This window comes from Vulpes lagopus, chromosome 5 (genome assembly GCF_018345385.1).
Source record: "Vulpes lagopus strain Blue_001 chromosome 5, ASM1834538v1, whole genome shotgun sequence".
Lineage (NCBI taxonomy): Eukaryota > Metazoa > Chordata > Mammalia > Carnivora > Canidae > Vulpes > Vulpes lagopus.
Genome location: NC_054828.1, coordinates 6353717 through 6380925, shown reverse-complemented (window position 1 = coordinate 6380925; position 27209 = coordinate 6353717). Strand labels below are relative to the sequence as shown.

Genomic DNA, 27209 nt, shown 5'->3' with positions numbered 1-27209 from the left:
TAAAAGTTTCATAGATTTAGCTCTTCCATTGAGGTCTCTGATTTATTTAGAACTAAATTTTGTATTTGGTATGAGGTTAAGGGTCCAAATTCATTCTTTTACACGTAGATATCAAGTTGTCCCAGCACTATCTTTTTTTTTTTTTTTTTTTTTTTTTTTTGTTTTTGTTTTTGTTTTTGTTTTTTTTTTTTTGTCCCGGCACTATCTGTCGAAAGACTGTTCTTTCCCCCATTCAATTGGCTTGCTCGCCTCATCCAAAATCAAGTGACCATATAAATATAAGAGTTGAACTCTGTTCTCTCAATTCTCTCCCACTGATCTATATGTCTACCCTATATGCCAATACCACACTGTCTTATATATTATAGATTTGTAGAAATTTTTGAAATGAGGAAGTATGAATATTTCAATTTTGTTCTACTTTTTCAAAATTATTTGGACTATTCTGGATACCTTATATTTCCATAAGAATTTTAGGATCAGCATGTCAATTTCTACGAAAAAGGGGGAAGAGGTGGCAATTGAGATTTTTGGTAGGAATCACATTGAAACTGTAAATCAACTTGGGGAGTAGTGTCATTTTAACAACATCAAGTCTTCCAGTCCCTGGATGTGGGATATCTTTCCATTATTTAGGTCACATTTAATTTCTCTCTACAATATATACTTTGCAGTTTCCAGTATATGAGTCTTGTAATTCTTTGGATTATCCATTGCTAATGTATAGCAATACCATTATTTTTATAAATTGATCTTATATATCCTGCAACTGTGTTGAACACAGATATTAGTTCTACTAGTTTTTTAGTGAATTCCTTAGGGTTTTCTATACACAAGAACATGACATCTGCAAACAGAGATAGCTTTATTTTTTTCTTTACAATTTATATGTCTTTTATTTCTTTTTCTTGCTCCACTTCCCTAGGTAGAGCCTCCAGGGTAATGTGAACAGAGGTGATGAGAGTAGACATCCTTGTCCTTTCAGTCTTTTCTTTCCAAACCTAATGAGTTCTCATTCATGCCCTTTATCAGGCCAATGAAGCTCCCCTCTATTCCTACTCTGTTCAGTGTTTTTTGTTTTGTTTTGTTTTGTTTTTAATCATGAGGAGGTTTTGCACTGTTGTGCTCAGATTTCTTTCATGTTACAGAACAAGTATCACCAAGGACCAAAGTTAACTTAGTTAAAACCACCTGATATTATATATTTAGAGGAGGTGAAGTGTCATTTGGAGGCAAAAAGTCTATTTGAAGCAACTCAAAGAAATAGTCTATTCTCTGGCTTTAAGAAAATGATAAACTTATAGGGGCGCGTCGCTGGCTCATTAGGTATAGTGTGCAACTCTTAATGTCCGGGTCATGAGTTCAAGCCCCATGTTGGGCACGGGGCCAAGAAAGAGAAAATAAATTTGTGATATTAAAGAAATAAAAGAAAGAAAAAAAAAGATGGATGTGCCCAAGACTTAAACCTCTGCACGATAAAATGTAAGGTAAAAAGCAAAGAAAAATGGATTCAACACAACTGATAAAAATCTTATTACTGAGAATATATTAAGGACTCCTATGAAGACCAAGGATCCTAATCCCCACACAAGGAAGTTGTCAGAAATGTGCACAAAGGAAAAAAGACAGCTGGGACACAGACAGGAATGCTCACAGAAGTTCCATCTGCTAAGCCAGGCCACATACCTAGTGAAAAGCCTATTCAAAGTACCCAGCCCTCTCTTTCCTGGCTGTCATCCACTGGGAAGGATCACACTGCAGCTATAGGAATGGGGAAATCTCCTGAATCGTCCTGGTCCCAACGTGACTGTGCAAAATGGCACCCCCCAACACCCCACAAGGGATATGCAGAGAGAGAATAAGACATTTTTATTATGTAAGTCTGAGATTTGGGATTCGCTTGTTACTGCAGCATAACTTAGCCAAATCTGGCACAACAAATTACTGTGTAGGGGGAAAAAGCACAACTTTTTTAAAAAAACAAATAACTTATAAAAATAAGAAAAAAGGACAATGCCAGTTTGGGTGGGGTATAGGAAAATAGAATGTACTCTAACATGGCTGATAGGCTTCATGGAAAAATCTGGAAATACAGAACAAGGGAGTTACCAACCTTTGGCCCAGCGGTCCCACTCTGGGGAATATGCCCCAAGCAAATAAACTCAAAGAAAAAAATAGCTTGAACAAAATGTTCATCCCAGTGATATTTATAACAGCAGACTAGAGACAAGTCAATGCTCACAAACTGAGAAAACAATGGTGAATGGACAGAGGGGATACCACATAGCCATTTTAAAGGGCAAGCAGGTAAATCATTTTATGTTTGAAACTGGGTATAAGTGAAAAAACTGAGCAGAGACATTTATTACATATAAATTAAAAGCCAAGAATTCTGTGTTTTCATCTTTGTAACCCCACTGCTTAGCATGAAGTAGACGTTCAAATATTTGCAAAGTGACTGAATGTCTAAACCAACAAATAATCAAGTCAGGGGTGAGAGGGATGAGAACACGTGGTGATGGAGCTGAGTGCCTTGTTTCTGTGAAACAACTTTAGCGTGTGCATTTTTAAGAGACATGTAGTATTTGTGCTGGGGAAAGAGAAATATTGTTCCTTCACATAACAAACCTGGATCCACGTTTCAAGGGGAGGGATCATGACTTTACACAAAGAAAAACTCACTTAAATTCAAGCTCTCCAATACCAGGAAGGAATCCTCAGGAAGTGTCGTCGCTTAAGTTCAAGGAGAGGCTGGCGGGCCACCTGTCAGCGACACTTAGAGGGAGAGGCAGATCAGGCCCCTGGGAGATGTTTAACAGCCTCATTTGTTTTGTAGGCGCCAAAGTGCCTAGCAGAGTAGTGGGCACACAATAAAGTTTTCATCATTCAGACGCCCGGACACTTTCTCAATGTTTACTCCCCAGTGTTTACTTTCAATTGACTCCTACTTGTAACCATAGAACCTCCCTCCGTAACTATAAAAACCATGCTTCTTCCTTTGGACTAGGATTCACGTTAATGGAAAAACTCAACAGAAATTCAGGGGGCAGTAATACCTAGTCGTCTTTCATCAGACAAATCCTCCCCATTTCCACACCTCCTCCTTCCTCTGTCCTGGGCTGGCCAGCGCCCTGTCTTCAACCCTCTTACCCTCATGGCACCATGGGAACCAGAGCCGTCACACCTGCCCAGTGGTAACACCACCCTCAACCCATCACCCTGCCTCCAGCCCTGAGCAGCCTGGAAGTCATACCTCCTCAGGGTGGGGGGCGGGGGTCCTCGTCACTGCCTCCTCCAGGCAGCTCTCCCCAGCTCTCTCCACAGGCTCCTGCAGACCTTCTCCCTGGCTGCCTCCCTTCCCTCTCGCAGAACACGGGCAGGTGGACGGTCAGAAGGCCCGATGCTTCTTGCTACCCCTCAGAGGCATCTGCGCCCACTGGCTGGCCCCGCCACCACCACCCCCACCCCGTCTAAGGCTGGGCCCTCATCCTGCCTCCTCCTCCTCCTGCCGCTGGACCTCACTCCCCCAATCACCCCTCACAGCTAAGCTTCCTACCAGAGTTGACCATACATCTCCGCCTGCAGCTTCTTCTCCCATCTCTGACGGGACTAATCAGACAAGAAAGCAAAGGCCATTCCCGTGTCAGGCTGTAGATTCAGGTCTTCTCGGTACCCTTACCCTTTCCTCCCTACCCCACCCCGTGCTCTCCTTCTACAATCACACCCCCCAGTGTTCACAACACTGCCCCTCCTGCTTTTTCTTCCTTTCTTCTGCCCGGGCCTTAGATGTTGCCATTCCCCAGGGTTCTGACTCAGGCCCTACTCTCTAGCAGCACATGTTACCTAAGAAGCTCTTCTATTCCCACATATCGTATCATGTCCCCTGATCTGAGTCTCTGGCCCAAAAGTCCAGACTCACGTATTCAACTGCCTTCTAGACACCTCTGCTGAGCCATCACACAGTCCTTGCAAACAGTTTCTTACCCTCCCTGAGCCCACTCCAGCCCTAGGGTTTCCCACATTAGGAAATGGTCCCAACACTCATCCAACTGCTCAAGGTGGAAACTCCTTTTCTTCCCAAACCCAACTCCCTACTGACCCCACCACATGAAATCAGTTTCCAAGAGCTGACAACTCTAGTCCCTCCTGAATCCTCTTGCTTCACCCATTCCCACAACAGTGGCTATCTTTGGTAAAGCCATCACCGGCTTTTGCCTAGACCACTAACAGCCTACAAGTCTAGTGCCCCTTCCTTTTATCCTCCATGATGCTGCCGCAGCGGCTGACATGCCTTTTGGAAGGTTAGGTTATGCTGCAACTTGGAATCCCCTCCAAGACGAGTCAGCGTGGCCAGCCAGGCCTCCCAGCTTCAATCACCAGCCCCCTCCAGCCTCACCATTCCCACTGCGTTCGAGTCACACTATGCTCACTTGGCCACAGCTGACAACCTGTGGTGCCAGTTTAAATGTTTGGACCGAGTGGGACACATAAGTAATGTATCTAACATAATCCAGGGCAGGGCAGCCAAAAGTACAAGTGCCCCAAGTCCACAGCAGCCCAAGGATGAAGAATGGACAAAGATAATAAAGTCTAAGGACTTGTCGGGGCAGGTCTGACACCCTGTGCCAGAATTCAGCACACATCTCAGGTCCCTCTTGGCTCCTGACATGGTGACAGGAGTAACACACTGGTAGCTACCACACTCTGGGCCATTCCACACGTGGCCCCTCATACATCAAGTCTATAGGCCTCATTGCACACACAGTCAAACAAAGGCTGAGCCACTGAGTCACTTGCCCCAGGTAGCATCCCATGACTGGGGAGGGAGCTCTAGTCATCTGTGGATCTGTCCCACTCAGACCCTCCTGACACTTGTCCTTCCTCCACAACGTGGAGGTGGTGAGCTAGATGATAAGGGTCTTCGCAGTTCTGATTTTTCTACCACTATAAATGTGGAAGAGGGTGATGACCCGAGGTCACCAAAATCTCAAGACAGTATCTGTTACCCAGGATTAAACACGTTCAACAGATGTGGCTTCTGCCTCACGAGGGTAAGCATTCTAGACCGACTGCCCAGGCAGTCACATTCAACAAAGACTCATTTTAAGGGACTAAAGAACAAGCGCTCATTGATTTGCCACCATGTCAACCCAGCAAAGAGCCCCAGACACACCACAACACATAAAACTGCCTGCCAAAAACCGAAGCAGTGTTATTACAACATAACCAGAGAACGCCTTCACACAAGTGGGATTTTACACACACGCACACGCACATGCCCACAAACCCTCCTGGAAGTCTGCGGCTCATCTCACATCCCACTGGTGGTCAGGGCTGGAGAGCACACAAGGACACATCAACTCCTCACCGCCACCACTTCCCCCAATCACTTCAGGGTGTCCTTACATCCTAAGGGTACTACCTAACAGGTGACAGATGGCCACAGGTATAGAAGATGTGTGTGATGAAGTTCCAGGGAACCGGGCTGTCGATTTGGGTACCCTCATTTCATCCTTACCCAAGACTCTCTGAGACTCTGAGAGTGCAGCCCCACTCTCCCTGCACTAATCTTTGAGGAGCCACATCAAACACTCCCTGAAAATTCCTTCTCTCAGTCAGAAGCACTTGCCCAGTGGGATACTTCTTCCTTGAGCTGCAAGTTTTACAACTCAAGAGACCTACTTAAATCCTAAAAAGGAAAAGTAACGTAGTCCCAGATGAGCCAGAAAGAGTCTTCCGGCAAAAGCAGAAGGAAAAAATACAGAATGGGTCAGGAGGTTGTCCTTTGTTCAGGCAAGAAAATGGGGGCATTCACCAAGGACAGACATGATAGGAAAAGAGAGGAAGAGGAGTGCACTGCCCGCCGGGAGCAGGAGGTTACAGGCTGCCTCCAAGGTCTGCTGAAGCAGGTTCCCAAGATTCAACAAAGGGCATTATTAACAACACGCATGAGTCACAGTGGCCTCAGGTCAACTACTTGGCTTCTTTCAGCCCCTCCACTTTGAGGCAGCCCCTTCTACAAGTGGGACTTCCTGTCATACAAAGGGCCTCTGTGGACAGTTCCCCGCTGCCTCTTTTCCTGTGTAGAGCGGCGGCCCCATGTCAGACCGAGCACACCACCTGCTCTCGAGAGGGGCCGCAGCCCACCTGCAAACTGAGGACAGCAGGTGAGAAGCACGCGGCAAACCCGGATGCACCCATCTAGAAGGCCTCTGAAACCTGCGTCTAGAATTCTTCACGAGGCGCTCTGGCATGACCCCTTAATGGCCCAGCCACCCCTGGCAAAATACTTAAGAGGTCTGTGATTGATACTGTTGCTCTGTAACATGGAATCCAATCTGCCTTCAAGGCTGTGTGGATCAAATGGCCTTTGTCTGCGTCCTGGCACAGTGCCAGCACGGGGGTCTTGGATGACAGCGGGCTGCCAGAGTGAGGGCGACTGGGGGCCAGCCTCAGCCAGGACATCAGACGCGACACGGAGGCATCCTCCTGCTCACAGGCTTGATGGACACTTAACCTCCACCACAGCGCCAAGTGCCAGGAGAAACTGCTGCACAAAACTCTGTGGGACCACCCAGAAGGGGCCACCCAGAGGCACAGGGCTGACAGCCCAAGTGGGGATTCACCAGCTGGAGAGTAGGCAAGGGCGCTCCAGGCAGAGGAGGTACAGACTGTGGCCCAGGAGCACACAGGCTCTGCAGCCAAGCCCTGGGACAGGGCTGTGGCTCTGAAGAAGAGAAAGATCATTGCCAAAGAGTGGCAGGGTGCCAAAGGTCACGCTATCCAGGTCCCCAGCCTGAGTCACTCATGACACTCCAAGAAGTGACGTCTGCCCCGCGCTGCTGCTCTCCGTGCAATGAAAAGTAGCTCGTCCTGGTGCGAGCGCAGGTGGGAGATCACCGATGAGACCTCACGCTCATCAGAGCCACCAGGAAACAAACTGCTCAAGTACTTCTCAAGCAGTGCTGTGAATATGTGCCTTTGAAGTTTAAAAAAAAAAAAGGTCATTCAAACCACAGAAGGATTTGGTTTGTAACTATTACGCACTCAACTACGGTGCCACTTTGTCAACACAATCTTCCGTTTCATTCAGAGGTACAAGGCCCCAAGCCAAAGCATTCTGCTCCAGAGAAAGATTCAGGGCCAGGTTGGACCTGGTGTGACAAACTGACAAGATTGTGAGGAGCAATGATTATATGCTTTGGAGCTGGGGGAAGTAAAATCAAAGGGAAGCTTCCAAAAGGACTTTCTAAGATTTTATTTTTTAGATTTATTTATTCATAAGAGACACACAGAGAGAGGCAGAGACACAGGCAGAGGGAGAAGAAGGCTCCATGTGAGGAGCCTGATGACGGACTTGATTCTAGGATCCCAGGATCCGAACCTGAGCCAAAAGCAGATACTCAACCACTGAGCCACCCCGGTGCTCCATCCAAAAGGATTTTCAAAGAGCCTATCCTTAAAAAAATATTTGTCAGTTTGGCTAGCTCAAGAAATAGCCTGTGCACCAAATTTTTAAACATTTTCAATAAAATATGTAATGTATTCTGATAAACTCAGCAAAATTAGATTAAATCAAATAGATTTTTATAATTTTTTGTATAAAACTTATCCCTTTTACTTTTTTTTTTTTTACTTTTTCCTTTTCTTTTTTTAAACACTGACTTTCTGAATGCCAGAAACCTTGCTAAGAGCTGGCAGAAAGGAGCAAAGTGAAGTTTGTAATAAGACCCAGCCCTTCAGCCCAGGAGTTCACAGTACAGCCAGAAAGAGAAGACAAGGTCACACTTGATTAGGGGACAGGGAGGACAGAGGGTAGAGGACGGTGGAAAGGCAAGCAGGAGGGGGGTTTAGAAGGGGGACGCCTGCAGCCTGAAGCCAGGTGAGAGTGAGGATGAGGTGCTCCAACCACAGCCCAGGCTCAGGAGCTGATCCGAGAGGCTGGACGCAGACTGGAGACAGCACCGGATGCCCACCAGGGCCCAGGTCGTGCTTTGCTGCAGCACCTGAGGTCTAAATCACTGACCACTTTAGCTTATTTAAAAATACAGATTTAAGAATGGGTGATTACACAGAAGAACAGTCCAGGAGGCTATGTACCAAAATGTGAACTGCTTCATTCAGCAAAGTGTAATGAGGGGTTCTGACATGCCAGGCACAGGGCACATGGGGCACAGGGGCAAACGGGGTGAGAAAGTCATCACGGATGTTCCAGGGCCTGGAGGACTTGCAAACAGACCAGGACGGAAATGTCACAGCCGGTGGTGCTGAGGGCTGGGCTAGGCCATGAAGCCAGTAGGGACAGAGTGTTGGGGGCTAGCACAGACAGGATGGTGGTCAGTGAAGGGTCTTCCCTCAGGGGGAGACACTTGAGCAAATATTCAAGTAAATGGGAACTTTATCCACCCTCTCTAGATGGCAATATGTGAGTTTGGGGGTTTTCTTTTTTGCATATGTGTATTTAATTTTGGTCCTAAGAATACTGGTTAGGTCCCTTGAAAATTCAAAAGGAAAACAAGGCAGTGCCCTAGGCCCCTTCTGTAACGTCCATAAGCACGAAATCCAAGATTTCTGGTAAAGGAATCCATGTCCTTTATCTTCGTGTCCGTGTGTATTACTTATATTCACTCAGTACAGGTGCCCACACACCTTCCAACCCCGTCCAGCAGCACCTTCACCATTATAAAGCCCACAGGGCCCAGGCCTCCGCACTCTTCCCTCTTCTCTGCACACCAGTTACTAGATGGTCTTGAGTGTAGCCACCTCACATCATCTCTGCTTTAGCTACCCTGGGTCAAGCCACCAAACTTGCCAATAGTTTTGTCTTTCAGTATGCTGAAAAACACTAATTACTAATCTACACTCCTCACTCTGACCTACAAGGTCCCATGTAATCTGGCCCCAGCTCCTAGCTTCAGTGTTGGTTCATTCCAACCCCTAGCCCTGGCTCCTCCAGCTACAGTGACCTTCCCGCGGACCTCTAAATGCACCAGGTTTAGGCCTACTTTCACACCTGCTTCCTCTCTGCCAGGAACACCCCTCCTCCAGGGTCTGCAGACTTTGCTCCCTCACATCATCATCACATACCACCTTCTTTAAAAAGCCTAACCCGTCCCCATTTCTCTGACACATCAGCCCCCAAAAGATGCTTTATTTTTTAAATAATACTCAGTTTCTCATGACAAATTATGTATTTATATACTGTCTCTCACCACCCAGAAGAACAGAAGCTCCTGAAGAACAAGAACTGTGTTGAGTTCATCCCTGCATCCTTAGCAGTGATGCACAATAGGAGCAAAATAAACATGTCTGGAATGAATGAGTCATGGAATGTGCTAGGCTCATTGTATGTGTACAAACATACACTATGACAGAATAGACTTCTGTTTCCAGCAGCTAGGTAAACCAGGTATCTTAATGTGTCTCCCACTGAAAAATTTTAAAAGCTGAATAAACTATAATTACATCACTCTATTATACTCTAAATTATCATAAAGGAATCTAAAGACAACAAAAAGGTAAATTTAAAGAAGGAATATAAGTAGGTAAGTCAGCTTTTTCTCTCAGGTAACAAGGAGAGACAAAGAAAGAAAATATAACAGATTAAAGACTTGGGAAAAACAGTGAAGCCTAACTTACATCTAAGAAACTTCCAGAAGGAGGTAACATTAAGGATGGGTAAGAAGCAATCTTTAAAGACCATTTTCAGCATGCTGAAAGACACAAAACCACAGATCAAAGAAGCCCAATGAATTCAAGCAAGATTTTAGAAAGAAAGCAAGAGCCATGCCAAGATAAATTAAAGTAAAACTTTAGAACCTCAAAGGCACAGGAAAGGTCATAAGAGCAGCCAAAGAGAAAAGACCAAAAAGAATGATAACTGGACCAAGAACAACAATGAACGCCAGAAGACACTGCAGTGATATATATTCTACATGCCGAGCAACAATATTTGCCATCTCAGAATTCCATACTCAGCAAAACTAGTTTTTAATAAGAACTTGAGATTTTCAAACATAAAATAGATACCACCACCACCACCCTCCAAAGACATCACAAGAAAAAAATTCTAAAGGATCTATTTCAGGCAAAAAGAAATGATCTCAGAGGGAAAGTTTGAAGCACAAGAAAAAATGGTAAGCAAATATAAGGGTAAATACAATGACATATAAACATTGATTATATGAAACACAGTATCTAATTTTTAGGATTTTAAAATTCAGAAAAGAAATCCAGGATAAGTTGGGAGGGGTGTGGAATTAAAATGTTTTAAATCCTTCAGAGAGGAGAGAGAAAAGATATTTGGGGCATAAGCACTAAAGGGCTAGACAGAGAATTTAACTTCTAGACTAAAAAAGTGAGAGAGAAAATAAATGCAATGGAGGCGGGGGGCATGATGGATCTCAAGCAAAACCAAAGAAGACCAACAAAACAACTCACCAGAACTGTAGCAAATAGCACAGGAACAAGAAAAGGCTGCTTCTTACCACCTTTTCTATTCAAACTGTACTGCAGGTACTGGCCAATGCAAGAAGAAAAATCAGTAAAAGGTACAAGAATTAGAAAACAAAATATCATTATTTGTAGATAATGCGGCTTTCACATGGCCGACAGGTACCAGGATGACTCTAGAGTGATGGCTTAGCTACAACGGAAGAGCCATCAGAGCACAGGGCAGGAGCTCTAAGCATTTGGTTTCATTTAACACAAGGAAAATACCAGACTTATTTTACAGATGAAGAAACTGAAACTCAGAGAATATGAGTTAAATATCTTTCCCAAAGCTACCTGGCAAGTAAAGGGTTGGTTTTGAAATTAAATCTATGTGTCCCCAAAGCCTAACCAGCACGCCTGCCACAGAGAGAGACAAACCACACCACAGGATAAGCACCTGTCGGTACTCTCTAAGAGACAAGTACCACCATGTGATTATAAGTACGCTGGAGTACAAAGAGAAAATGAGACCAACCTGAAGAAAGCCAGGGAGAGCCGGGCGCTAGATCTGCAGCCTGCAGGGAATGATATTCTGGAGAGAGAAAGTGTAGCAGGCACTAAGGTAAAAACGTATGAAAGGATCAAGGGGGGGGGGGGGGGGGGACAGGAGAGAGAAGAGCTAGATACCAGGAGGTAAAACAGGTGCCAGCGGGCGAAACCCCTTGAGGGCCAGGGGTTTGGGCTCCTGGGGAAGGTCATGGGGAGGGACCTGGTCACAGTCCAGAGGGAAAGCTCCCTCCAATGGAGAGTGAAGAACACACCATCAGGCCTCTAGACCTGGGCTGTCCAACAGACCAGCCACCAGCTACAAAATACTTGAACGGCAGCTAGTACAACTGAGGAACTGTCTTTTTAATCTGACTTTTCATTCATTTTAATATAAATAGCTACATGTGCTCAGTGGCTGCTATACTGGCCAGGGCAGCTCTAGAGGACAGAGAGGAAGAGAAATAGTTCGGAGACCAGGACAGAGGAGCAATGTTCAGGAAGAACAGAGGACACAGTAAGTGATTATGCCAGGAACGGAGGTGCAGAGGAGGAAAAGGGATTAAAAATTCCTCATTCTGGAGGCAAGGTATAGGAACTGCCACAAAGAGAAACAGTTCAGAAGAAAGAACTGGTTTAGGATGGAAAAGAACTGGTTTGGGCCTGCTAAGTCAGAGGAACCTGAAGCACATCGACTTGTGTGCTGCAGTCTGGCCATGTCACACTCCCAGGTTCGGCACAGTCTCTCCCTCTCCCTGCCTCTCCTGTGTCCTCTGCCTCCCTCATCTGCCCAACAAGCCCCTCTCTCTGAAACCCACTACCAAACTGTGATATTTTCCCCAACCTTCTCCATTCTCCACAGCAGAATAAGGTGCCTCCAGCTCTTTGAGAAGACTCGTCACCCTGGCACTTAGAAGTCTCTACCCCACTGGACTATGAGCTCTTCAGGGGTAAGAACGGAGTCTCGACCATCATGGACCCCAGGGCTGGCACAAGACCTGAGGTACACTCAGTGGACAAGAGACTCTGCCAAGTGGGCAAACTGAATGATGTATGAACATATGCAGGCGTAAGTGAGCACATCACCCAATCCAGCCACCCAGCATCCTGGTGAACTGTCCCTCCAGGAGGTGACCTAATGAATGGTTGGAAAGAAGCACAGAGCTTGCTCAGGTGCCTGCACATCTGTCAGTGCGAGCAGTCAGGTTGCCAGGATGATCATAGCCTACATGAGCCTTGCTGTGAGTTTTCGCCGTTAGGACAACATCTACTATCCCAAACTCACACTCATCAACCTTAGCAGTCTACTGGATGAGGCCAAGAATAAATGTAATGTCTTGGCATTGAACAAGAAATATGCAAAGCCTTCTCTGCGAGTGGCTCTGATCCTTCTCTGCATGGCCTTGGGGCCTTGTCGTATAACGTTCTTCCACACAGCACAGACCAGATCTAGAGGAACCTGCACTGAACACACTCATAGATGGAAAATTAACAAAACATTTCTGCTCTCCAGGTCAACAAGTATTTGGTCATCAGACCACTGGGCCCTGTGCTATTTTTTCTTTATGCGTCAGATCATAGTGGAAAAGAACTATACAGAGGTCACTTTGCTGTCCACACGCTGCCTTGTACTTCATTTATCTCACCATACTAGCCTTACCGATACTGAAAACAAAGACAGAATTCCAAATTGGGAAGTTCAATGTTTTAGCCTGTAACCACATTAACATCTTGTCAAGTAAGCAAAATCATTCTCCCCTGATCCCCCTTAACAACTGTTCCACTGCAGAACAACCCCGATGGGAAACAAGACTGAATATGAAATTCAGCACAGGCTTCATGTGGGAGGGGAGGGGAGGGGAGGGGAGGGGAGGAGAGGAGAGGAGAGGAGAGGAGAGGATTATTGTTATCCCTTAATACTCTGATGGCCATTGGCACACATTTCAAATTCAGAATACTTCCTGTTAGATTCTTTAAGTTAACCAAAAATAGAACAATATGCTTCATTAGTCCATGTAAAGATTCATTTCATATGATTCAGTCACGACAGAGTCTAAGGAGAAGAAATATTTAGGCCAGATTCCCAGGACTGGAGGAGATGTTAAGTAGTCTGTCCCCTGGTTTCAAGGCAGAACTGTAAGATGCAAATGTATTTAGACCAGTCTGGTGAAACAGGACTACAGTGTCTTCAAAAACAGCCTCCACAGAAAGGGGACCACTGCAAATCACTCATTCATTCAAATTAATGGCTCGTGTTTTCCACTGTTACTTCCCTCATGGTGTCTCTCTCTCTCTCTCTCTCTCTCTCTCTCTCTCTCTCTCTCACACACACACACACACACACACACACACACACGTGTGTGCACTCACTCTCCTCTCTCCCTCGCTCTAGGATCTAGGATCTAGGATCTAGCCAGCATACTGGCAAAAGTTTTCTCAAGGTCTTAAGAGAAGGTTCTAAGGCCACTGCTAGAAGCTGTCCTGGAGAGAAGCCCCGAAGAGAGATGGAAATGAGGAAGGCCTGGATGACACCAACAGCATGAACTCTGAGAGGCTTCGGGGCCAAAAGCACCCCAGGGGCTGCCCTAACCCTCCTCAGTCTACAGCAAAGCCAGTACCATATCCCCTTCACATCTTTAGATTCACAGGCACACCAGAATCCAAACTAATGTAGGCAGAAGCAAGTGGCAAGGAGGAATATCAAGCATTACTTACTGACTAGGGCAATCATATACTAATTATATACCTATGTATACAGATATTTACATGCATAATTATACATATACGTACATATACATTAAGAAGGTCAATTATATATTAAGAAAAGGAAGCCAGTTAAACTATTCTATACTTAATATGTACTGAAAATATAACAGTAAAGATAAAATGCTAGTTGGGAAACAAAGATAACTAAATTATGGGAGAAGTGAACCAAGCTGCTCCCTTTTTGCCTTTTCTTTGGCCTTCAGATGTGGTCATCTGGCTCTTCAACCGAAAACAGCAGCTTCCTCAAGGCTAATGACAAAACTGCCTGCCAGAGCTGCAGGAGGGAAGACACAGTGCCACCCTATTGCATAGAAACACTGATCACATATGCTACTTCGTTCTTAAGTTTTATAAATTAAAATAAGGGGGTGCCTGGGTGGTTCAGCGGGTTAAGTGTCTGCCTTCAGCTCAGGTTATGATTCCGGAGTCCTGGGATTGAGTCTCCCTGAGCAGGGAGCCTGCTTCTCCTTCTGCCTTTCCCCTTCCACTCGTGTTCTCTCACTCTGCTCTCTCTCAAATAAATAAAAATAAATTTTAAATATATATATATATATAAAGTAAAATAGGTATAAAGTTGTTGAGCACAATTTCAAATACAATGAAAGTGTTTATGAAAATACCTGTTTTCCTGTAGTGTACTTCTTTCTGAAATTCTTGAAGGCATATATTCTTAAATACTTCAGAAAATACAAGTAACTACCACTCTGTGAACCTCTGCAAGGAATTCAAAGTGATTCTGGACAGTGGCACCACATCAGGGTCTAAGAAGAGTCACCCACTGCTCTCAGGCCTCTATTCGCGTCTAATTCCCAGACTTGAATTTCAGAAGTCAAATCAATTTTTAGGAGAGACTATTTTTAACTGATTCTGGAAAGTTGCATAAATTCCACTTTCATATATTAAATCATTACCCTCTTTTTTTTTTTTTTTTACATGATAGAGTATTGTTTTAAAGTCTGCCACAGTCCAGACTTAATGCTGTGGATACTTCCTCAGAGGGACTGAAATGCCCCCAGACTTCAGGGTTTTCTTTCTGATCCTAAAGAATCCTCTTTCAAAGAACCAAGTACTTTGGTCTATTTCTTGTAATGGCTATGAGTTTATTAAGTTTGGATTTCTCAGCTAGCAGGTAATCATATAATGAGGTATGCTTATAACAGTAACAACTGAGTAAGGCACGGTTTAGTAGCAAAGTAAGAAAAACTTTACATAGTCGAGAACTCTATTTTTTAAGAAAAAAAATCTCTCTCAGAGGGAGAAATGCCAATTTCTTCAGGCTTCTGATAATTCACTGTATACTTTGCCCAGTGGTACTAACTTAGGGAAGTTACTCCAGAAAAACCGAATATTTGGAAAATCAAACAAATGAAAATGGAATTCATCAAAGAAAAAAGTCATTCTTAGCCAAGCCCTATTAATTTTGAGACAATATGTGGAGAAAGCTGGTAGAAGAGAGGCCAGTGACCCAGAAGCCAGTCTAGAATATTGACTAGAAGCTCAGCTACCAACAAGCTGTGTGACCTTGGACAAGTCAACAAGGTATATGTGTCTTGGTCTTAATTCCTTTGTGGGTTTTTTTGTTTTTGTTTTTGTTTTTTTTTTTTAAGAAAAGAGGGGCCAGACTATACCTCCAGCAAGAGCCATTACAACTCTAAATATCATGTTCCCATCTTTTCAACTATGCCACCAAATGAATAACAGAATTACATGGCTGGGCAAAACGGAGGACTAACGATGCATAAAAAGAAAGGGGGTAAGGAGAGGATGAATCTTACTACTGGAATAAATCTCAGACCTGCAAGATACGTTCAGTCTGAAGTTATGACTATTATTCTTATAAACGCAGCATTTAAAGTTCATCTAGAATTCAGTAAGATACCTTAGTATGAAGAAGCAAAGAATTTGAGGAGATACTTAGAATTACAACAGCAAGGGCAAAACCTTTGGACCTCATTAAGGTCTGAGAAAAATATCACATATTCGAGGGACTAATAAAAAACAAGAAAACACAACCCTAAAAGTATCAGAAATACACAAATCATACAGTAACAACCTAACAAGAAAATACACTTCTCTAGGTGGCATAGACTGTACCGGTATTGCACGTTCTGGAAAACAGAAGGAAGACCATTACACTGCCTTTCAAATGTGCACAGCAATAATCCAAAAGCATATTCCCTTAGTGGATGGATCACTCAAGTATCAGGATTTTTTAAAAACACTCTAATTAGAAGCACAGTACTACATAAACAAAAAGGAGGGAAGAGGAACCATAATTTTTCAATTCCAGAATATGACTTCCAGAGAAGAAACAAGAAATACACATGTAAGGCTTCTCAGTTGTTGGAACAATAAAACTTTTACATTTTGCTATTTACTAAAAATAAAAGCATAGTGTCTAGTGACCAGCAGTCAGACGGAGCAGAGGACACCGGGTCCAGCTGTAAAGAGGAATAAGAAAGAACTGCCGGAGGAGGAAGGCAGAGGGGGCCTTGGAGCAAGCCACATGCTAATTCTGAGAGTCTGGAGCAGACGGCCATGAAACAGCAATTAGTGTCAACCGGAGAAGCTAATTTGTTCGCTTTTTCTCCCGAGTCCCATTTCCGTGTTTGTAGGTTAGATTTGGCTGTTTAAGAAAGGAAATGGCAGAATGTAAAAGACAGAGTGCCTGACAGTAGGAAAAGAAACCAACCCTCTATTAATAGTTAACTCAAGTAACTCATTTAGCTCCCCAGAAAGAAAACAATACAGCTCGAAGTATGTAAGCTGGCCTAAGCCATGCCAAAGTTTCTAATTTATTCCATCTATTTAGGAATGAAACATGTATATATGTTCTAAAACCAGAGTAAAAATTATAAAGCACGTCTTTCATTTGTTTAGGCCAAAATCTATTTACCAAGGAAATCAAACATTTACTCTTACATTTTCTCAAAGCATTTTGGATAAACACTCCACACTGTTCGGTTAATATTGAACTGAGTGAACATTTCCATCAAGGAGCTCTAAAACTAAGTGTGTTTAAAAGGTGAGATTTCTGCTAAATCAAACACTCAGAAACACTCTTCAGAAGAAAAAAAATCAATGAAAACTCTGCTTTTAAAAAGGTCTCCCTTAAATGAAATATATGCCTTAAATAGCACACTCACGTTTTGCTGTCAAACGCCAGCTTCACTGCCTCACTTTGCAGATCAGCTTCCGTACCTGCCTCCTTCCGACCCTGCTGGTATGTCTGACCTCCAGCTCCCAGCCGAATTCTCCCAGCACATTTCATCATTTCCTGTTGGCTGCCGGCTCCTTGCAGCTAGATAAGGCCAGTCCCCTACACTGCTGCAGGCACCGTACAGGCACCAGGTTCTCAGACCTCTGCTCCAGGCCTGCTGGGACCATCACAGAATCACAGAAGAGCTTTCCTTTTTTTTTTTTTTCTTTTTTCTTTTTTTTTTTTCTTTTCAAAAGCGCTTTCCTTTCAGAGAGGGGCCAAACAGAAATCTTGGGATTTGAGATAAAGTCAGAGAGAGCAGATCTGAGAACAGAAGTCCTATTACCTTCCCTCCCTCCCCAAAATCAACTTGCATATAAACTACTTTACACTGCATATGATAGTCCTAGGATTTCTCCTTGTACTTGATCCTTCCACTTAGGAGGGAGAAAAGACCTGCACTGGAGCTAAGGTGCCAGGCGTCACAGGAGTTAATGTAATATAGAGACTTCCTTGCACAGGATGATCTTACACTGTCCCTACATGTAAAACTCAACTTCTCTTTGTGACTCCACACAGTAAGACAAAGCAGCTCCACAGTGGGAGATGCATGGGAAGACAGATGCAGGCTCAGTGGTGGAGACCCCAGCCTCTCTGCAGCATGACTGCCTCCCAAGGCACTCAAATATCCAAGTGTGAGCCCCTAGAAGGGGCTTTCTTCCTAGAGTTTACAAGCCCCCTTTCTTCCTAGAGTTTTACAACAACTTAAAAGAAAGAGAAAAAGAAAAAGAAAAAGAAAACATATATACATATATTTATTTATATAAGTATATTATTTATATAAATAAATAATTAATTTTAGGGGAGGAGGAAGAAGTCCTGATTCATTTTAAAATGTATGCACCCACAAAAATACATACAGTAAAATTCCCTCTAGATACAGTGAAGAGGCGGCACAACTACCCTATGGGGCTTGAAGCCAAGACAGAATGGAATAAGGACCAGGCAGGAAAGGGTTCCCAGGAATGCTTCTGAGCAGGGCTATTTCCTGAGCTGTTCATGAGCTGCAGTTGTGAAAATTCACTGCTAAACACACTTACAATATGTGCACTTGTATGTTTGTATGTATATTGTTTCAATAAAAAGTGTTTTTTAAAAGGTATGCAACAGGGACACCTGGGTGGCTCAGCGGTTAAGCTTCTGCCTTTGGCTCAGTGTGATCCCGGGATCTGGGATGGAGTCCCGCATCAGGCTCCTTGCAAGGAGCCTGGTTCTCCCTCTACCTGCATTTCTGCCTCTCTCTCTCTCTGCATCTCTCATGAATAAAGAAATAAAAACTTAAAAAAAAAAAAAAAGGAAAAAATATCTTTAAAAAAAAGTATGCAACAATATCAAAAAATAGAAACACTAGAAATACTACAAGAAAGAGCAGGTATTGAAACCACTCTGTAAAAACACAAGAAATGAATATTTCAAGCTCAGTTTCCCCGAAGTACCCTCCCAGAAGATTCATGTGCACTCCCAACGCCATGGCAAGCTAGATGCTGCACTGAAGTGATGGTGGCCAGAACAGAGCCGGCCCATTCCCTCCTTGCAACATGGGCCCCCTAGTCTGACTCGATAACACAAAACAAAATAGGTTAAAAATATCTTTCCAAAATCCATGTTTAGAAATTCTTTGATGGAAAAACACCAATGAAGCAAAGACCATATCAACACAAGGGTCAATTATTTGACATATGATAATAATTCATACCACTTGGAAAATTATTATACCACCCTCCCCCCCACCTGCTCCCAAAACAACCCACAGAAGACAACCCATGGCAAACCTCACTGTATTCCCAGTCCACCTAGTTAGGTCCCACACACCCTCACAGAGAGGCCAACACTGCTCTGCAGGGAGGCCAGCTGCTTCGTCTCGGGCTTGCTGGGGGGCTGAATGGCTCTGACGCTCATTTTGTCCAGTGATGGACACTAAGGCTGGAAAAGGCTGAATAATGTTTCTGGAGACTACTTCAGGTACTTGAGCACAACACACAGTCAGGCTTCCTAAACGAACAGCCTGGCAGTTATCTTCCCAAGCATTTCAACTAAGTTTAAGCAGCACAAAAATATGGTCACAAAAGTCCTTTGCTGGGCGTATTTCCTTCCACTAAGAAAGAATAAGCACTTGAGTTCTGGCAGAGCAAGCTGATTATCTACTTTTCCTTTTCATCAGCTAGCATGACCAAAAACTCTTCTTTGCCCTAGAGTCCTACTTAAGGCTCTTGGTTATGAGAGAGGACAATCACAGCAAGGTAGATTTACTCATTTTGGTTTTTTAAGACCCTCACTCATTCTATCTACCTCCCTACCTATCTATCGTAATCCAACAAACACAAGCTGTTTGATATTTATATAATGGTTATTTTATGGTTAATCATGAAAATAATCCTATCGGGGGATTGTCACCTCTTCCATTTTCCAGCTCAGATAACTGAGGTACAGGGAGGTTATATTACCTGCCCTGCATCCCAAAGCCAGCACATGGTGTGGAGCCAGGATCCAAACCCAGTCAGCTCCAGAATCCAGCTATTAGCCACTACACCACACTGCCTCTCCATCTTGGTTTCCCTCGGTATATTAGAAGTGGGTCTTGGATACAGCTGCCACATGATAAAATCTGATTTGAAGTGAACTGAGAATACAGAGAGCAGTGGGACTATGGGGTAATGAGCCCAGCTCTCCAGGTGGCTGGGGCATTCTCTCCCCCTTCCCATCACCTCAGGTGGGGGCTTCCTAGCTGGAAACCAGCTGCCCTGCACCCCTCTGGCAGAAGACAAGACTGGCTCAGGCAGCTGTCCTGCCCCCTAAGGTGGTACTGGGACAGAAACACTGCTCCAGGGAAACCCAACAGCTAACCTCTTGCAGCACATGGTGCCTAAACTAGTATTTCCAGTTCCAATCTGGTTTCTGTCACCAGACTTGAAACCATTGGGCATTCATTCAACAAACATTAGTGCCGGCACAGGGCTTGAGGCCTCGGGGCCCCCATCATAAAAGCCAACGTCCCTGCCCCGAATTGTCCGGGCAGGGCAGATGTGTAAGTAAATACAAACGGCACAGGCTGAGAACTGCCAGCACCCAGGGCTGAAGGAACACAGTGAAGGGAGCCGTGACCTGGGCGAGGGGGTGTCAGGGAAGGCTTCACCAAGTGGGGGGTGGGGGGTAGTGGGGACAGGAGCAGGTTCTCCAAGAGCTTCCCATACGATTACTCAAACCATGCAGATTAAGGCAGGAAAAAAAATTCCAAAACAAAACCCAGCCAGTTAGCTGAAGACTACCCACACCTTCAGGACATCAGTCCTCAACCAATGGCGGGGTGCACGTGCAGCTGTCACTAAGCGAGCCCGAGGCACAGGCATCCGGGCCACATCAGACCAGCTGCTTCTCTCTGATACCGCTGTTCTGTTCTAGGGTCGGCACATGGTGCAAATGGCAGCCTTTGCTGAGCTCTTCTGAGAGATGCAGTAAGAGAGGTACTTCTACCCCCATTTTACAGAAAGGAAACCACCAGAGAAACTTAGCAACCTGCTCAGTATCATCCAGCAAATAATGGCAGAATGGGATTCGAACTCAGGTCCACCTGACGTGTTCAAAGCCCATCGTTTCTGTACCACACTCATGCCTGCCTCGGAACTAGACCTGGGAAGAACGAGGATCTCTGGCAACAGGTTGTGTCACATGGGGGAAAGAATAAAATTTTCACCATGCGACTCCCCCCGCCCCCATTCCTCTATCAGTCTGCTCTGGCTTTATTGCCACACTTTTTCTAAAATAGCTTTATTGAGATGTAATTCACATACCATACAATTCAGCCATTTAAAGTACATAATTCAATGGTTTTTAGTGTATTTACAGAGCTGTGCAACTATCACCCCAGTCAATTTTAGGATACTGTCATCAACTCAAAAACAAACCCCATGCACTTTAGCTGCCATCTCTTTCTCCTTCCTTCCCTGGTCCTTCCCCAGCCAGAAACAACCAGTGACTCAGGCAAGGTGATTCTTAAAGAGGTTATGGGCACATAGGAATCAGGCTGTTCATAAAAACAGTACAAACTGCAGTTCTGTGCATCAGTCCTCCCTCTTCGACTAAAGCTAACAGCTGAGCCCGGACATGGCCAGGGAATAGCCAGACAATTCAAAGGCAGGTGGAGGTTCTGGTGTGACAGGTGGAGGTACCTGGCCACCTCGTGCTAGATGGGCTCCACAGTTCTCATGTCCCTGAACTTAGCAAGCCCTAAACACAGAGCCAGGTGGTCTAGCAGCTGCCAGGATGGTGGAAGTCATGCAAAAGCTCTAGAAGAGGCCCTGTGGTCACAAAGCCTCACACCATTAGGAACCCCCATCTCCCCAATTCCCAAAAGGCAAACCAGGATTGTATCTGGTACCAGAGGCTGGAGATAACCAGAACAGAGCTATTCTGAGAAGCCAAACTCTTCAAGGATCATTGGGACTAGTGATGTCCTGGATGGCAAGGTACTTCCTCTACTCTTCCCCCCAGCCTTCCTCAATTGCTGAGGAGAGTTGGGGGAAGGAGATCTGCAAACAGACCATGCACATACTTCCACAGAGCCCTGATTCCTCCAACCACTTCTCCATACAGGTCATGGAAACAGCTGTATGCAGCATCACCAAGCAGCACAAAACACCTCAGCACTTAAACAGAATAAACTTCTGACAGAGGCAAATGGGTAAATCACATAACCTTCACAGCAAGCAAAAGAGGCCAGATGCAAAAGGGTGCACTGGGCATTCTATTTACATGAAATTCTAAACCAGGCCAAACAAATCCATAGTGACAGATCAATGTTTGCCTGGGACCAGGGGCCGGGTGGGGGCTGACTGTACAGGGCATGAGATAAGTTCTAAAGTGACAGAAATGTTCTCTGTCTGGCTTGGGACAGTGGCTACACAGGCATCTCCATTTGCTCAAGTCTCTACATGGGTCCATTTGGTTGTATGTAAATTAAGATCTCAATAAAAAGAAAAGGAAGAGGAAGGGGAACGACCGAGAGAAGACAGGAGAGAAGCCCACTGCAGAGCCTGAACAAGAGAACTGCCCCCGACCCCCATGGGCAGCACAGCAGCAACTGCCTTTCACCAAGGACTGGCCTGCAAGATGCCGCCAAGCTCTGCACAGTGCCAGCGTACCCTCATCGCACTGGGTCTCAGTTCTTGGATCTGCTGATCCTCTAACATACACTAATGATTCTGATGAACCTGAACGTTGCACTTTCTAACCAGGTTAACTCAACTCTCCAATATCACAGTAGTAAAAGCGTGATAACATCAGCCAGCGACTTAGAAATGGCAGCTTTCAGTGACCGGCTCCAATGGCTGTTTGACAGTCAGTAAACAAGTAAATCTAATGCCATAATGATAGGTATTAGTTTTTCTTTTTCTTCAAATGATAAATAAATCTTAAGTCCTAGAATTTAAACAGGTTATATAAAACATTCTGATAGGTCAATCTTTTTTTTTTTTTTTCTGAGCGAGGGAGAGGGTAGCGGCTATTGTTCAAATCCTATGTGTTAGCCTTTCATATTTTTCATGAAACAAGACATAAATAGAGCCATTTTGCCTTTAGTCTTCCCAAACATATATATAGAAGGGAATAAACCGAGCCAAATTTCTAACATTCGCAATCAAAGAAGAAGGTGCCAGAACAAGCTGAACTAAGTACCCGTCCTATCTTTGGCAAAGTAAAAAAAAAAAAAAAAAAAAAAATTAAAACCCTTTATATAAGCTTCTTTGCTTCCCTGGCACTTGCCCAAAGCTAAAGAAAAAAAAAATGAAGCCAAACTAATTAAAGCAGAAAGCCCAATTGAGAAAAACTTCAAAGCACCAATGTGATATGAAAAATATGTTAATTTCTTTTCTTACAGATTTTATAAAATGCCACCGTGAGAAGATATACCTGGGCTCCTAACAACATCTCAGTGGTTAAGATGTCACTTGCAATTATGGGACCAGCTCAAGTCTTCCTTGGGCAACACACTGAAGATGGAAAATGATCCCTGAAGGAAGGTCTAAATTCAAAAAGGAGTGAAGAAGATTTGTGGTGAGTATGGGAATATTTTCAGGAATAAAGTTAGAGATATGCTCTGTTCATGTTTTATTGGAGGTTTATTGATGTGATTTTCCCCCTCATTTATTTCTATGTGCCCTCTCTATGCTAGACTCTGGAAGTTACAAGCTAAATGATCCCCCACACTTACCCTTATGGAACTTAGAGTTCAGTAGGGTAGACAGACAAGCACCCAGAGGACCTCACAGTGTGACAAGTGCTGCACAGCAGACCTGAGCAGGGAGATCGGTGTAGGAAAATGGAGTGGATTGAGAAATCCCCAGGGAGACTGGGCACAGAGCTGAGTCAGGTAAAAAAGGCACTGTGTCACTCGCCTCTCAGGATGGAGCCTCCTCTTCCAGCTTTACTGACCAGAGTATCCCATTGAAGGCAGAAGCGCCCAGTGCAAGGCTACCAACTTTATTTTGTCCATTGAGAGCACTAAAAAGAAAAACCAATCACCTCCCATTATTTCATTTCAAAGGCATTTAAATAAGAAAAAAGGCATTTTAACACTAAAAAGCAAATCATACAACTTCAGAATTATATCAAAAGCCTCAAACTAGGGGGATCCCTGGGTGGTGCAGCGGTTTGGCGCCTGCCTTTGGCCCAGGGCGCGATCCTGGAGACCCGGGATCGAATCCCACGTCGGGCTCCCAGTGCATGGAGCCTGCTTCTCCCTCTGTGTCTCTGCCCCTCTCTCTCTCTCTCTCTCTCTCTGTGACTATCATAAATAAATAAAAATTAAAAAAAAAAAGCCTCAAACTAAATATCTTTAGCTTTGTAAAGAATTACAATGTTGCTATTTTAGCACCACGGCAGTAAAAATACCATTATGAACTGATGTTTAGAAACCCTGCAAATAGGGGCGCTTAGGTGGCTCATTTGGTTAGGCATCTGCCTTTGGCTCATGATCCCAGGATCCTGGGATTGAGCCTACCTAGGGCTCCTTGCTCCATGGGAAGCCTGCTTTTCCCTCTGCCCTTCCCCTTGCTCAAGCTTTCTCTCTCAAATAAATAAAATCTTTAAAATAAAAAAAAAAAGAAACCCTCCAAATAGAGGATAAAATAAGGACTATTTTATGATATTTTATACACATTTGCCAGTTTCTTTACAAGCAATGACTCTTCATGATAACTCTGCAAAGTGAGAGTCCTATGCCCATTTTTCAGATGAGAAAACTAGAGCCCTGGGGGAAGTGGCCTGCCCACGGTCACACAGCAGTCACAGTGCATAAAGCTGCTACAGGGGGTTCTCTCTGACAGCAGAGCCTGTCAGGTCCCACAAGCATGCTGGGATGGTGTGGGAGACTGCTGGTGACCTCCGAGGTCCTCATCAGAAATAAACATGTTTTATTGTCGTTGCTTTGGAGATGGCAAAGGAAGAATTCAGTTCTGCCTTTTATTTCTTTTTGGCAGTCCCAAACAACCAACTCAAACTCTTTGTGAAACCAGGAGAGGTATAAATATATAAATAAATGGAAATCATGATCACTAGCATTCCAGAATGCTCCCATTACTTCTTCTCCATTTGGACCAGTGCTTAGGATAAAGAAGAGAGGGAAAATGGGAAAAGACCAAGAATACTGGGGTACCTGGATGGCTCAGTCAGTTGGTTAAGTGTCTACCTTCAGCTCAGGTCATGATCCCAGGGTCCTGGGATTGAGCCCCTACATCTGGCTCCTTGCTCAGTAGGGAGCCTGCTTCTCCCTCTGCCTACTGCTCCCCCTACTTGCGCACTCTATCAAATAAATAGTCCTTTAAAAAAAGATCAACAATCCCAATATACCAAGAAATAGGGGACCTCTGCACCCTTACTCAAGAATATTATACTTCGGGGGAATCCCTGGGAGGCTCAGCGGTTTAGCGCCTGCCTTCGGGCCCAGGGCATGATCCTGGAGTCCCGGGATTGAGTCCCACATCGGGCTCCCTGCATGGAGCCTCCTTCTCCATCTGTGTCCCTGCCTCTCTCTCTCTCTCATTCTGTGTCTCTCATGAATAAATAAAATCTTAAAAAAAAAAAAATACTATACTTTAGGGATGCCTGGGTGGCTCAGCGGTTGAGTGTCCGCCTTTGGTTCAGGATGTGATCCCAGGGTTCCAGGATCGAGTCCCACGTCGGGCTCCCTGCGTGGAGCCTGCTTCTCCCTTTGTCTGTGTCTCTGCCTCTCATGAATAAATAAATAAAATATTTTTTTAAAAAAAGAATAGAGGATCCCTGGGTGGCTCAGTGGTTTAGCGCCTGCCTTCGGCCCAGGGCGTGATCCTGGAGTCCCTACATGGAGCCTGCTTCTCCCTCTGTCTGGGGTCTCTGCTTCTCTCTATCTCTCATGAATAAATAAATAAAACCTTAAAAAAAAAAAAGTTTCTTAAAAAAAAAAAAAGAATACCATACTTCAGTTTGGCATGTAATTAGTATACATTTAGAGTTTAATGAGTGAATCTAAAGTCTGTAAGCACTGGTGTTATATAAATTCAACTTAAAAGACATGGTCTCTAATCCCTAAAAGCTTCCATTCGCAGGTCTGAAATGTGATTAAAATAGAACACCAATTGGGGCACCTGGATGACTCAGATGGTTAAGCAACTGACTCTTGGCTTTGGCTCAGGTCATGATCTTGGGGTCCTGAGATCAAGCCCCCATTAGGCTCCATGCTCAGTGTGGAGTCTGCTTGAGAGTCTCTGCCTCTCCCTCTCCCTCTCCATCTGCCCCTCCCCCTAATCATGCAATCTCTCTCTCTAAAATAAATACAAAAATAATCTTATAAATAGAATACCAATTATAAACTTAAAAGTGCATCTCATTTTACAAATTTTATGTTTTTCTTCTACTTTGACTATTTGAAACTGAAGTCTACTATTCTTAAACAATCACAATGCTCCAAACTGTTCTTTGACATGGGACAAGGTACTGCCAAGTGAGGAGGTTAGAGGCTGGTCCCCTACAGGATCGTCACAGACACCGCATGGGAAACACAGAGCTGAGAGGGGCCAAGCAACAGAGATAGGCAGTGAGCAGATAAAGGACCTGGCAAGCTTTTAGGTTCCTCTACCTGTAAGGTGAAGACAGCCTCAAGTATCACCCAGGGCTTGTGAAGATAAAATGAGACAATGTACAGGTAGGGTATTTTTAAATGGCAGCCAGTGAAGTCATCCCGATGACAGAACTGGAAGCTCCCAATGATACTGATCATGGTTAATGTCACAGAAGGGTCAAAGAGGTCTCTGGAGGGATAGGGTCAAAATACAGAAGGCACATACTTAGGTGGCAGAGGCATAAAGTTAACCCCCAGGAAAGTGAGACAGCAGGAAATCAATTAAATAAATGTCAGAAAATCAGGGAATCAATGACACAATCTGAATGCAACACACCCATAGTGATCATAAGGAACAAAGTATGGGCATGGACGGGGCTGGTTCAAAAGTCTTGTGAAGGAAAATAAAGTAAGGGGACTTTGCCAAGAGGCCAACTGGGCTAAGTGGCAGAGAGTGCCGAGTCCAGAACAAGTCTCAAGGGCACACTGCGAGCCACCTGGCAGGAGTCACAGGGAGAAAGCAAGCTGCTTGGCCTGGCAGCTGATGCTGTGCATCTGTGACAGGTGACCCAGCTTAAGACAGAGTATAGATGAGGAACACATTTCTCCCACGTGTGAGAGTAAGGTAAAGAAGGACAGGTTACAAAACAGTTTAAATCCTATGATCGTATTTGTTTTTAAAAATCACATTTGTGAGTAAATGTAATGATCTGGGAAAGTGTACGTCAACATATTGACAGTGATTTTCTCTTTTTGATTATTTGTACTTGTATTTTACACAGAGTCCATGCACTGACTTTAGAATGAAGAAATAAACTGAGTTCCTTACGAGATTTTTTTTTAATTTTTATTTATTTATGATAGTCACACAGAGAGAGCGAGAGAGGCAGAGACACAGGCAGAGGGAGAAGCAGGCTCCATGTACCGGGAGCCCGACGTGGGATTCGATCCCAGGTCTCCAGGATCACGCCCTGGGCCAATAGCAGGCGCTAAACCGCTGCGCCACCCAGGGATCCCTCCTTATGAGATTTTAAAGCCAGATGGGTGACTCCATGGCAGCAAGTAGAAGGGCTGTGGAGAGACCACTGTCACACAGAAGGCGCTCAGGACCACAGC

At 44.4% G+C, this 27209-nt stretch overlaps 1 protein-coding gene across 5 annotated transcripts in view; it reads right to left on the bottom strand.

The window, feature by feature from the left end:
• The window catches only part of PACSIN2 (protein kinase C and casein kinase substrate in neurons 2), a 135326-nt gene that overhangs the window by 67601 nt on the left and 40516 nt on the right, over nucleotides 1-27209 (bottom strand). The window contains exon 1 of one of the 5 annotated variants that reach the window (XM_041756614.1): nucleotides 16893-17307. The exons of 3 other annotated variants lie outside the window; for them this stretch is intronic. The gene's annotated coding sequence lies outside the window, so the exon portion shown is untranslated. Of the gene's footprint in view, nucleotides 1-16892; nucleotides 17308-27209 lie in introns of those variants that run through there. One more of the 5 variants, XM_041756620.1, reaches the window with a different exon arrangement.